We start from the raw sequence: 11312 nt of genomic DNA on the forward strand, positions 1-11312 counted from the left end.
TTGTCAAGTCCAACGATTACAACGTACAGTTCCTGTTGGCAATGCCATTTCATACTGATATCTTCCTTCTGCATCGTCCTATGTCTTAAAGGTGTAACAAACGAAACTTCCTTCTGCATCATCCTATGTCTTGAGAGTGTAACAAACAGAACTACTTACTAACAACAAGGCAGCTGATGATAGACCATAGCTGCCAAGTCTCCCGTTTTCCCCGGGAAATCCCCGTTTTTCCAGCTGTTCCTAGCTGGAAAAATGGTTTTTTTTGTTCCCCCCCGTTTATTCTAGTGCAGCGGCCATTTTGGAACTGGGCGGAGCATGCTCAGAAGCGACTTTAGATGCTGCTCTGCCCAGTTCCAAAATGGCTGCAGTGCGACTTCTGGCGCAGCGGCCGTTTTGGAACTGGGCAAAGCAGCATCAAAAGTAACTTCTGAGCATGTTCCACCCAGTTCCAAAATGGCGGCAGCGGTCCCTTATTTCTCTGACAGCAACTTGGCAGGTATGTGATAGACCAGCTCTCAGGATACACCCTTGTTCCGCCCATTGGGCTTCTTCAGTGACAAGGTTTTCAGGAGATTTTTCAGTAGGTTTTTTTCAGCCGAAAGGAGCCCACAGGAATGCAGAAGTTGCCAGTCAGAAACGCTTTGTATCAATGACCCTGCACGATGCAGAAGGAAGTTTTGTTTGTTACACTTTTAAGACACGGGACGATGCAGAAGGAAGATATCAGTATGAAATGGCATTGGCAACAGGAACTGTACGTTGTAATCATTGGACTTGACAATCCTTGCACTTTATGACAATAATACATAGAAGGTGAATAGTAATATGATACACTGTATGTTATTGCCATCAGGAACTCTGCAATTTTTTGATATGACGATTAGAGTTGTATTACATATAATGTTATGTTACTTACAGCCAGTTACGTGTGTGTTGTGGTGTTCTAAACATGATTTACGTGATTAGGCAATTGTGGTGTGCATTGATTTGCTCAGGCAAGTGCTGAGGAGCAGCAAGTGCTTTCCCTTACACATTACTCTGAGTGGCAGCAAATGCTCTGGCAAATTCAATACGAATCAGTGACAGTTGTCTGTTTAAGAGATGCTTTGGGGGAAGAAATGAATTTGGACAGGCACAGCTTCGTTCACCCGTGCGGCACTTGTGTAAATCTCCCCTAGCACATACACAACTAGTGAAATATGCACGAGTTCTATTGAAAGGATGTGTTTAAAGTCTGGAAGCAGGAATCTATGGCTGCGTTGTTATGCAACCTTTCCAGAAAGCAAATCCCACTGAACTCAGTGGAACTTACTTTTGAGTAGACATGTAAGACCCCTCCCCCTAGGGTTGTCATACGTCCAGAATTTCCCAGACATACCCGGTATTCAGCCCTCGTAAACAGCGTCTGGGCAGAAATCTCTTAAATGTCCGGGAAAATCTGGACATACGGCGGCCCATGTCGATAGTGTAGATTTTGGCGAATTTCATTAAAAATAGCTCAGAAACACTTTTTAAAAAATAGAAACAAAAACAACAACAACTGAACAGAACATCCTTGTTTTCATCAGATAAATGTTGGATGTAGTGATGTATTGTAGTGGATTGTACTGGATGTAGTGGAAAGAGTATTGGATTGCACTGTTTCTCTGTTTAATTAACTTTACCTTATGGGGTTGTTATGTAGAAAATAAAATAGGAGGATATAAAAATGAAATAGGAGGATATTCCATGACACTAACCTAAGCTAAGGTTACCAGATTTTTTTCAATGAATCCGGGGACACTTTTCAACTTCAATGGATTTTGTATGGGAACTGATTTGTAAATCCGGGGACTGTCCCCGGGAAACGGGGACGTCTGGAAACCTTAACCTAAGCTTTTTGGAAGATGGACAGAACACAAATGCATAAATGAGAGGCTTGCTACTTTCTTCATAAGAAAAGGCGGCAGCCGGGGGCGGGGGCGGGGAGGGAATAGGTCACCAGCCAAACTAAGCCACTTTAAGCCTAATTGGAAAGTTAAACACATGCTCAAGCCTCTCACATCAAAATCAATGGGAATTTTACTTCTTAAAATCTGGTTGGATTGTGGACCTGCTCCATAAAGCGGGTAAGGAATATGATTTGTGTTAGTGACCCCGCTAGTTGTTGTTCTTTTAAATAATTGCCGCCGACATCAATACTTTTAAAAAACAACAATGAATTGGTTTGATTTCTGTGTACACATTCTCCCCCTCTCTCTATGCACACACACACACACACACACACACACACACACACACACACACACCCTGACTGCCACATCCTCTTTCTTTCTTTCTTTCTTTCTTTCTTTCTTTCTTTCTTTCTTTCTTTCTTTCTTTCTTTCTTTCTTTCTTTCCCAAATAATGATTTATGCAAAGTCACCAAGACAGCTATTGCTTCCATTGTGAAGTTTATTATCTTCAAGATGAACAGACAAGTCATTAAGCTCTCGTAGAAGGATTAGTGGAGAGAAAGATCAGTGCATTGTGATTTTCTGGTTACATGGCTCAATACAATGATGCTTTAAGGAAGTAAAAGCCAATTTTAGCACTGTCATTATGGGACACTGTATGTCATCAATAGGCAGTTATAAATATTAGAACTGATAAGAGTCGCCTTTCCATAAAGGGTCCTTTCTGTCATGCACCAACTGAGTGAATAACATAGGGAAATAATTTATGAAGAGTATTCTGTTCCCGATTATATCTTTCATCCACCTAAGAATATGATTTCTTCCCCTTGAGTTACATCTTTGAATCTCAAAGGGATGGGATGAAACACTTTTTCTAGCAGGTTCTTTTTGTCATCCTGCATTTCCTTATAACAGATTAGTCTTCAAAAATAACCAAGCTGTTTAACCTGTTCCAAACAAGAGACTGCGTGCTTGGCTTCCGATCCAATCTTGCTTTATAAAAGGGGTTTGGGATTCACCCTACTGCGTTTTATACCTCATGTGCTACTTTATATTAGACATTTCATTGTCTACATCCTTAATGCTGCTGCATGGAGAAGGAAGCAGGGATGAGCATGCATGCTCCACCCTCCTTTCATTTTAGAAACCTAATTTTCCAGAACTATGAAATGCATGGGGAGCATAGCTGCCAAGTTTTCCCTTTTCTCGCGAGGAAGCCTATTCAGCATAAGGAAATTTCCCTAAAAAAGGGAGAACTTGGCAGCTATGATGGGGAGCCTATGATGGGGACCCATAGGGACTCATGAGAGAAGAGCCTGCCCCCTGCTCCAGACAATTTTGAGCCATGGAGATGTAAGGGATGGGGAGAAATCGCCTATCTCTGCTTCCCCTCGAATCATGACACCCAGCTCTACCTCTCTTTTAAATCAGAACCAGTGAAGGCGGTGAAGGTCCTGTGTGAGTGCCTGGAGGCGGTTGGAGGATGGATGGTGGCTAACAGATTGAGGTTGAATCCTGACAAGACAGAAGTACTATTTTGGGGGGACAGGGGGTGGGCGGGGGTGGGGACTCCCTAGTCCTGAATGGGGTAACTGTGCCCCTGAAGGACCAGGTGCGCAGCCTGGGAGTCATTTTGGACTCACAGCTGTCCATGGAGGCGCAGGTCAATTCTGTATCCAGGGCAGCTGTCTATCAGCTCCATCTGGTACGCAGACTGAGACCCTACTTGCCTGCAGACTGTCTCGCCAGAGTGGTGCATGCTCTAGTTATCTCCCGCATGGACTACTGCAATGCGATCTATGTGGGGCTACCTTTGAAGGTGACCCAGAAACTGCAACTAATCCAGAATGCGGCAGCTAGACTGGTGACTGGGGGCGGCCGCCGAGACCACATAACACCGGTCCTGAGAGATTTGCATTGGCTCCCAGTATGTTTCCGAGCACAATTCAAAGTGTTGCTGCTGACCTTTAAAGCCCTAAACGGCCTCGGTCCTGTATACCTGAAGGACTGTCTCCACCCCCATTGTTCTACCCGGACACTGAGAACCAGCACCAAGGGCCTTCTGGCAGTTCCCTCATTGCGAGGTTACAGGGAACCAGACAGAGGGCCTTCTCGGTAGTGGCGCCCGCCCTGTGGAACGCCCTCCCATCAGATGTAAAGGAAATAAACAACTATCCTATTTTTAAAAGACATCTGAAGGCAGCCCTGTTTAGGGAAGTTTTTAATATTTAATGCTGTATTGTTTTTAACACTCGATTGGGAGCCGCCCGGAGTGGCTGGGGAAACTCAGCCAGATGGGTGGGGTATAAACAAACAAACAAACAATCAAACAAACAATCGTCGTCATCATCATGTGAATCATGTCAATAAAGGAACACTTTTAGAAGGCTTAGATCTTGCATTCATTTGCTCTGAAGAATTCTCCTCAATATTGTGGCCTGGGAATTCTTGTGTCAAATATCCCCCAGGTATTCTCAGAGTATTGAACATTTGCTGGATATCCAATATTTATATATATGGCATCGAATGAAGTCAATGCTTGATACTGGGCAGATGATATTTGATGGCGTTTAAAAGTCAGCATGCAGTGCTGTGAAGTATTTGGCCATTTTGATGGCTGTGATAACAAATGGTTCTCTGGCTTTCTAATTCCTAATTCCACACCCACTGGTCTTCCACAGAATCTCTGCCCTTTGTGGAGGTTCCTGGATAATTTTATGGGATGCACAATCGGTCCATGAAGGGCACTGCTTTGCTTAAACAGCACCTATTGTGGATTGAGAGTGTGCCCTCTGACATAGTCCTTATTGTTGTTCCCATTTAATGGCTGTGAAATGCAAAGGGATATCCTTGGTGGGGGGAATCCTGCATTTTCAGAAAGCTTGTCTGCCATTACTGACCTTATTGACAATCACTTGACAGGGTTTGATCTACTGCAGTAGAGTCTGACAATATTTCACAATCGACACATAATAGTACTTTTTAAAATAATCTGACAGCATTTGATGAATAACATGCAACGATAAGTAGTATTTGACAGTTGACAGTTCACAATATTTTGTATATTTATGAAATCTATCAAAATCAAACATAAACCACGCAAATTCAAACAGCTTAGCATTTTTTTCCTAATTCAAGGCAACAAATAACAAAAAAATCTTAAAACATCAGCAATATATTAAAATTAAAAGAAAAAAATCAGCAATCAATACAGAGGACAACAACAGACAAAAATCAAACTGAAAAAACTTATCTGAAAAGCTTGTCGAAAAAGATGCAGACAGTATCATCAAGGTTGGTATGATTATGCAGAATATAAGTTTTAGAATCTCAGTAATTTCAGTAGCACATGCAGTTTTCAATATTAGTTTAGAAGTGTGCCAAACTTTGCTATAAACTGCCTTTATTTAATATATTTTCCCTGTTCTCCCATCAAGCAAGGGGAACTTTTTAGAACAGCACATGAACTTTTTATCAAATGACATTTTAATAATTCAAAAACTTCTTGCAATGAACATTTTTTTTTAAACATATACATGCTTATATTATGAATCTGAAGATCTGTATCCCACTTCTGTAAGCATCTGCTTTTCTCTCAAATTTTTGTGGAAACCTAAACAAATTGGGAATATGACAGGAAAACCAATATCTTTATTAGGACAAACAAACTTTCACAAAACAAAGTACGAGGTCTCACACTATGCAGAACTCTAGGGCCGCATGTAGAGAGAGAAAATTCAAAGGGAGTGGGCAGGAACAATGCTTTTGGGAAAAGGATGTAAGGCTGGTGGAAGATATCAGCATTCACCATCTCTTTCACACGGGGTGCAGAGCTCAGACCTTCCAGATTTACTAATGCCACCCCAGTTTCTGATTTGATCCCAGAATGTCCCGATTTTCCTTAGGACGTCCCTGTTTTCATCGGAGAAATGTTGAAGGGTATGAGATTGTGTCCTGGATTTTTGTTGTCTAGGAGGTGTTGGAGGGTATAGAGTAGGGAGTTGCCCAACTCTGTTATTATTACAAAGTTGAATCTACGGGTCTCTTCAAAGGCCCAGACTGGAAGTGAAGGAAAATGTGGCAAGGCTAGGACTCAGCCATAAGGAAGGTACAGCTGCATAGCAGAGTCTGTGGAGCAGCCAGTGGGGAAGAGTCCTTGTACCGGTAGATTTTGGGGGAGCATCTGACCAGCCACCGTGAAGGGAAAATATGCTGCGTTTCATGGTACATACAGAGAGCCACGTAGCCTTAGACCAGGGGTCAGCAAACTTTTTCAGCAGAGGGCCAGTCCACTGTCCCTCAGACCTTGTGGGGGGCCAAACTATATTTTTTTGGGGGGGAAATGACAAATTACTACGCCCCACAAATAACCCAGAGATGCATTTTAAATAAAAGCACACATTCTACTCATGTGAAAACACCAGGCAGGCCCCACAAATAACCCAGAGATGCATTTTAAATAAAAGCACACATTCTACTCATGTGAAAACACCAGGCAGGCCCCACAAATAACCCAGAGATGCATTTTAAATAAAAGCACACATTCTACTCATGTGAAAACACCAGGCAGGCCCCACAAATAACCCAGAGATGCATTTTAAATAAAAGCACACATTCTACTCATGTGAAAACACCAGGCAGGCCCCACAAATAACCCAGAGATGCATTTTAAATAAAAAGGACACATTCTACTCATGTAAAAACACCAGGCAGGCCCCACAAATAACCCAGAGATACATTTTAAATAAAAAGGACACATTCTACCCATGTAAAAACACCAGGCAGGCCCCACAAATAATACAGAAATGCATTTTAGTTTGCCTACCGATGCCTTAGTTTGCCTACCCATGCCTCAGACGGACACAGTGAGCTGTTATGGCTGCTGAAGCACACAGCATTTGCATAGTATTGTTTGAAAGTGTTTGCTCTCCTTTTGTTGTAAATTCTATTTTGAGGTGGTGAACTTTATGGATTTGAATGGATTATTATTGCATGTTTTTTGTTTTTATTTTGTTTTGTTTATCCTCTCAAGAATAATGTGAGACTTTGCATTTGTTTTTCGTTCTTGATGGATCATCCTTTTCTTTCTCTTTTACTCCATTACATTATTATCTTTCTCTCTCTCAGCGCTAAAAACATTTCCAGTAAAAATCCTGTTTAGGAACCCACATGAAACTGCCATCAAGCATATGCATTTCTAGATTTATTTATCTTATTGCAATGTGAACCTCTATTACCACGTGTACCCTTTTAAAAGCTTCTGGAATATAAAAGCTTTTACCATTTTGGTGGTTAGCTATTTTATGTCCCTGCTTTATGGAATCATATCATACTTTGTCAAATTCCCTCTTATAATTATTAGCGAATCTGAAATGACAAGAGTTCATTTATTGACACCTTGTATGACAGCAAACAATATAGGGAATTTCTTTTCTCTCCATGTGAATTGCTCGCAGTATAGACTAATTGGCATACTAATTGACTTCTACAATAATTTAGCTTTATGGTTTATTGTTTTTAAGGTTGTTAGGTAGCATGCATTTATCTACTAGCAGGCAGCAGGTAATATGTATTTGCAAAAGACTGAAACTGCTTTAATTGTATTATGGGAGTAATATGCAGGGGGCATCGTTTATGTTTTCAATATGAACAGGGAGGCAATGTGATTTCAGAGTGTAAGGGAGGGGGAATTCAAAGGAAGCAGAACTTAAGAACATTTCTCATGCTTGGATCCTTTCTTTTATACCTCACTAGTCAAACTTACGATGTCCGTGTGTGGAAGGAGAGCCTGAAAATGTAGGGATTTCTAGGGGCACATGAGGGCCACATCCAAACGATATACTTAAAGCACATTTATCGCAAGTGGTCATTTGACCAGCTTTGAGAATCATGCAGAATGTTATCATCGTTACAACAAACTTTTAAGGTAGGGGTTATTGTTTCCACATGGCTCTTTGGAAGATGATGTAGAGAGAGAATGGCTTGCCCAGGGAGTTTGTGAGTGAGACGAATTTGAAGTGGGGACTTTAAAACTCATGGTTTACACTCTTATGCTTCACCAGCTCTCACCATAGCTGCCAAGTCTCCCGTTTTCCCCGGGAAACCCCCGTTTTCCCAGCTGTCCCCAGTGGAAAAAACAGATTTTTTGTTTTCCCCCGGTTTATTCTGGCGCGGCAGCCATTTTGGAACTGGGCAGAGCATGCTCAGAAGCGACTTTTGATGCTGCTCTGCCCAGTTCCAAAATGGCTGCAGCGCGACTTCTGGTGCGGCAGCCATTTTGGAACTGGGCACAACAGCATCAAAAGTCACTTCTGAGCATGCTCCTCCCAGTTCCAAAATGGCCGCTGCACTACTTCCGGCATGCTACTTTCGGTCCGGTCCCTTATTTTTCAGAGAGAAACTTGGCAGGTATGGCTCTCACCCATAAGTGCAGAACAAGCAGCAGGACTTCCCCATTGTGGGGTGGGTGCTCCTTGTGCACCCAGATTTTTGGAAACACCCACACTGTGGTCATTGGCATCAAAATGCCAGCCCATATTTTCACCCCATTTAATCCAGATCTATCTTTTCAGGGAGAAATCTGGTGACTAAAAAACAAAGCAAAACATTTGCAGTATTAAAAACCAGTCTGGAATTCTTCTAAAGACATCGATGTCCCTAATCTAGAGAGCCTTCACTTAAGACTTAAAACAGGGGTCAGCAAACTTTTTCAGCTGGGGGCCAGTCCACTGTCCCTCAGACTTTGTGGGGGCCCGGACTATATTGTGAGGGGGGGGGGAATGAACAAATTCCTATGCTCCACAAATAACCCAGAGATGCATGTAAAAACACAAGGATTCTCGGACCGCCCACAGGCCGGATTTAGAAGGCGATTGGCCCAGATCCGGCCCCCAGGCCTTAGTTTGCCTACCTATGACTTAAAACATGGGTGCAATGCTGCTCTCCAGTCTCCTCTCCTTATTGGCACCACTGGTAGTATAATGCGTCAGATCATGCATTATATCACAATTTTTTTCTGTATGAATAGCGTTAGGCTTTTTGTTATTTTTTAAATAAAAAAACCTTTTATGTGGATCTTTAGACCCAGAGCGAACCCTTCCACAAAAAGAGTCACTGCAGCTAAATTCCTATGTACCGTATATATTTTACACTCAAAAGTTCAAGCTAATGCTGAGCTCATTACTCAAGTGCCAGTAGTCAGAACCTTTTGCTTCCATTCACCTCAGGCCAACCAATTACATAGTCCTATAAGCTTTATTGACTTCCAGATCTGACTCATCCGGCTGCTTAAATCCATGAGTTTCCAGGAGTGATGCTTAAATAACATTGGGGCTGTGCCACATACTGATAAAAGACAGGAAGTTCCAGATTACCACCAATATTGTCCTTTCCACCCATGCTAGAGGAAAAAGAACAAAAAGATGCCATCATCTGAATTAGCAATGCCATCTCAGCTTTGTTTCGACTTTTTGAGAGCTTTTGGGGATACTACCTGAATTCGTCTTTGTGGAGACCAATACAAAAATTGCCTACTGCATTTTATTAGCCAATCTCTATCTTTTCCTGAGTGCTCACTGGAAGGACAGATCCTGAAGCTGAGGCTCCAATACTTTGGCCACTTCATGAGAAGAGAAGACTCCCTGGAAAAGACCCTGATGTTGGGAAAGATGGAGGGCACTAGGAGAAGGGGACGACGGAGGACGAGATGGTTGGACAGTGTTCTCGAAGCTACGAACATGAGTTTGACCAAACTGCAAGAGGCAGTGGAAGACAGGAGTGCCTGGTGTGCTCTGGTCCATGGGGTCATGAAGAGTCGGACACAACTAAACGACTAAACAACAACAAATCTTTCCAAAATAGATAGTGTATTCAAAATGTATGATTCAGATTTTGGAGTATTTTTTTGTTTATTTTCTGTTTGGGTAATTAGGTAAAGGGGCCCCTGACCATTAGGTCCAGTCGTGACCGACTCTGGGGTTGCGCGCTCATCTCGCATTATTGGCTGAGGGAGCCGGCGTATAGCTTCCAGGTCATGTGGCCAGCATGACAAAGCCACTTCTGGCAAACCAGAGCAGCACATGGAAACGCCGTTTACCTTCCCGCTGTAGCGGTTCCTATTTATCTACTTGCATTTTGATGTGCTTTCGAACTGCTAGGTCACCCCGTCACAGGGATTCGAACCGCTGACCTTCTGATCAGCAAGCCCTAGGCTCAGTGGTTTAACCCACAGCGCCACCTGGGTTTGGGTAATTACTCACCTTAAATGCAGTAGAGGGTCTTTTTGGTACTTTAAGGGAAGACAAAGACCATTACAGCCAGTGCCCCAAGACTCTGGAAGAATAAAAATGAAGCTTAGACAAAATTTACTAATTCACATGGTGTCATATTTTTGTTCTGTTTCCTCAGGTATAGGAGCAAAAGAAGCAAAGTCACCATCTGTTGGACAGGGAGCCACGTGTTGAGAGTCCTGCATTGCAGGGGGTTGAACTAGATGACCCTTGGGTCTTTCCCAACTCTACAATCCTATGATCTATTCGTTTTACAAAATAGCAGCATTTGGGGCAAGAGAAAGCACAGAACTGTGGCACATTGCTGTGGGGAATGAATGGAAACCTGGCAATCAGGAGCTGAAACCTAGCCAGGTTCAGTACCAAAGGATCTGATTTGCACAGAAAGGTCCCATGCTAAACACTTGGCATTTCCCATTAAAAGGATCAGGTGGCAAGTAATGTGAAGACCAATTGCCTGAAACCCTGGAGAGCTGCTGTCACTCAGAGTAAGGCAATGTTAAGTATACAGTCATACCTCGTGTTGCGTCCGCTTCATCTTGCGTCTTTTCGCGTTAAATGTCCCGTGGCAACCCGGAAGTACCGGAATGGGTTACTTCGGGTTTCGCCGCTCGCGCCTGCGCAGAAATGCTAAATTGCGCTTCACATGTGCGCAGAAACACCAAATGGCGCTTTGCGCCTGCGCAGACACAACGCTTCGAGTTGGGGCATTTCACATTATGGACAGGCCTCCAGAACGGATCCGTCCGTAACACGAGGTTCCACTGTAATGGTTTAATTCACAAAGAAATGAAAAATGTACACACACACACACACACACACACACACACACACACACATACTGTATGTGTTTAAAATTAATGTTTAAAATGTAAAATGGCTAAATGTGTATTGCTGACACTGGGGTTTTCCCACAAAGAAGTTCCGCCACCCTCAAAGGACTCTGAGCTCCTTACAGAATTAATGATTAACTAACTGATTGTTGTTCTCTGGTAGCTAACATGTGAGGGTTGTAACCTGGGATCATGTGAGAGATATGGGGTTGCAATCTCCATTTCCAAAGGAGTTGTCTTTGTTCTTTTCCTCCCAA

The 11312-nt window shown here is 42.8% G+C and overlaps 1 long non-coding RNA gene across 1 annotated transcript; it reads right to left on the reverse strand.

The window, feature by feature from the left end:
• Nucleotides 1-5017: 5017 nt before the first annotated feature.
• LOC148687279 (uncharacterized) lies at nt 5018-11051 on the reverse strand. The gene is made up of 3 exons (XR_015947898.1): nt 10740-11051; nt 10193-10265; nt 5018-5547 (listed from the first exon to the last, which is right to left on the reverse strand). It is a non-coding gene; the product is annotated as an uncharacterized LOC148687279 (long non-coding RNA).
• Between the last annotated feature and the right edge of the window lie 261 nt (nt 11052-11312).

The sequence above is a fragment of the Zootoca vivipara genome, chromosome Z1 (assembly GCF_965207765.1).
Source record: "Zootoca vivipara chromosome Z1, rZooViv2.hap1.1, whole genome shotgun sequence".
Lineage (NCBI taxonomy): Eukaryota > Metazoa > Chordata > Lepidosauria > Squamata > Lacertidae > Zootoca > Zootoca vivipara.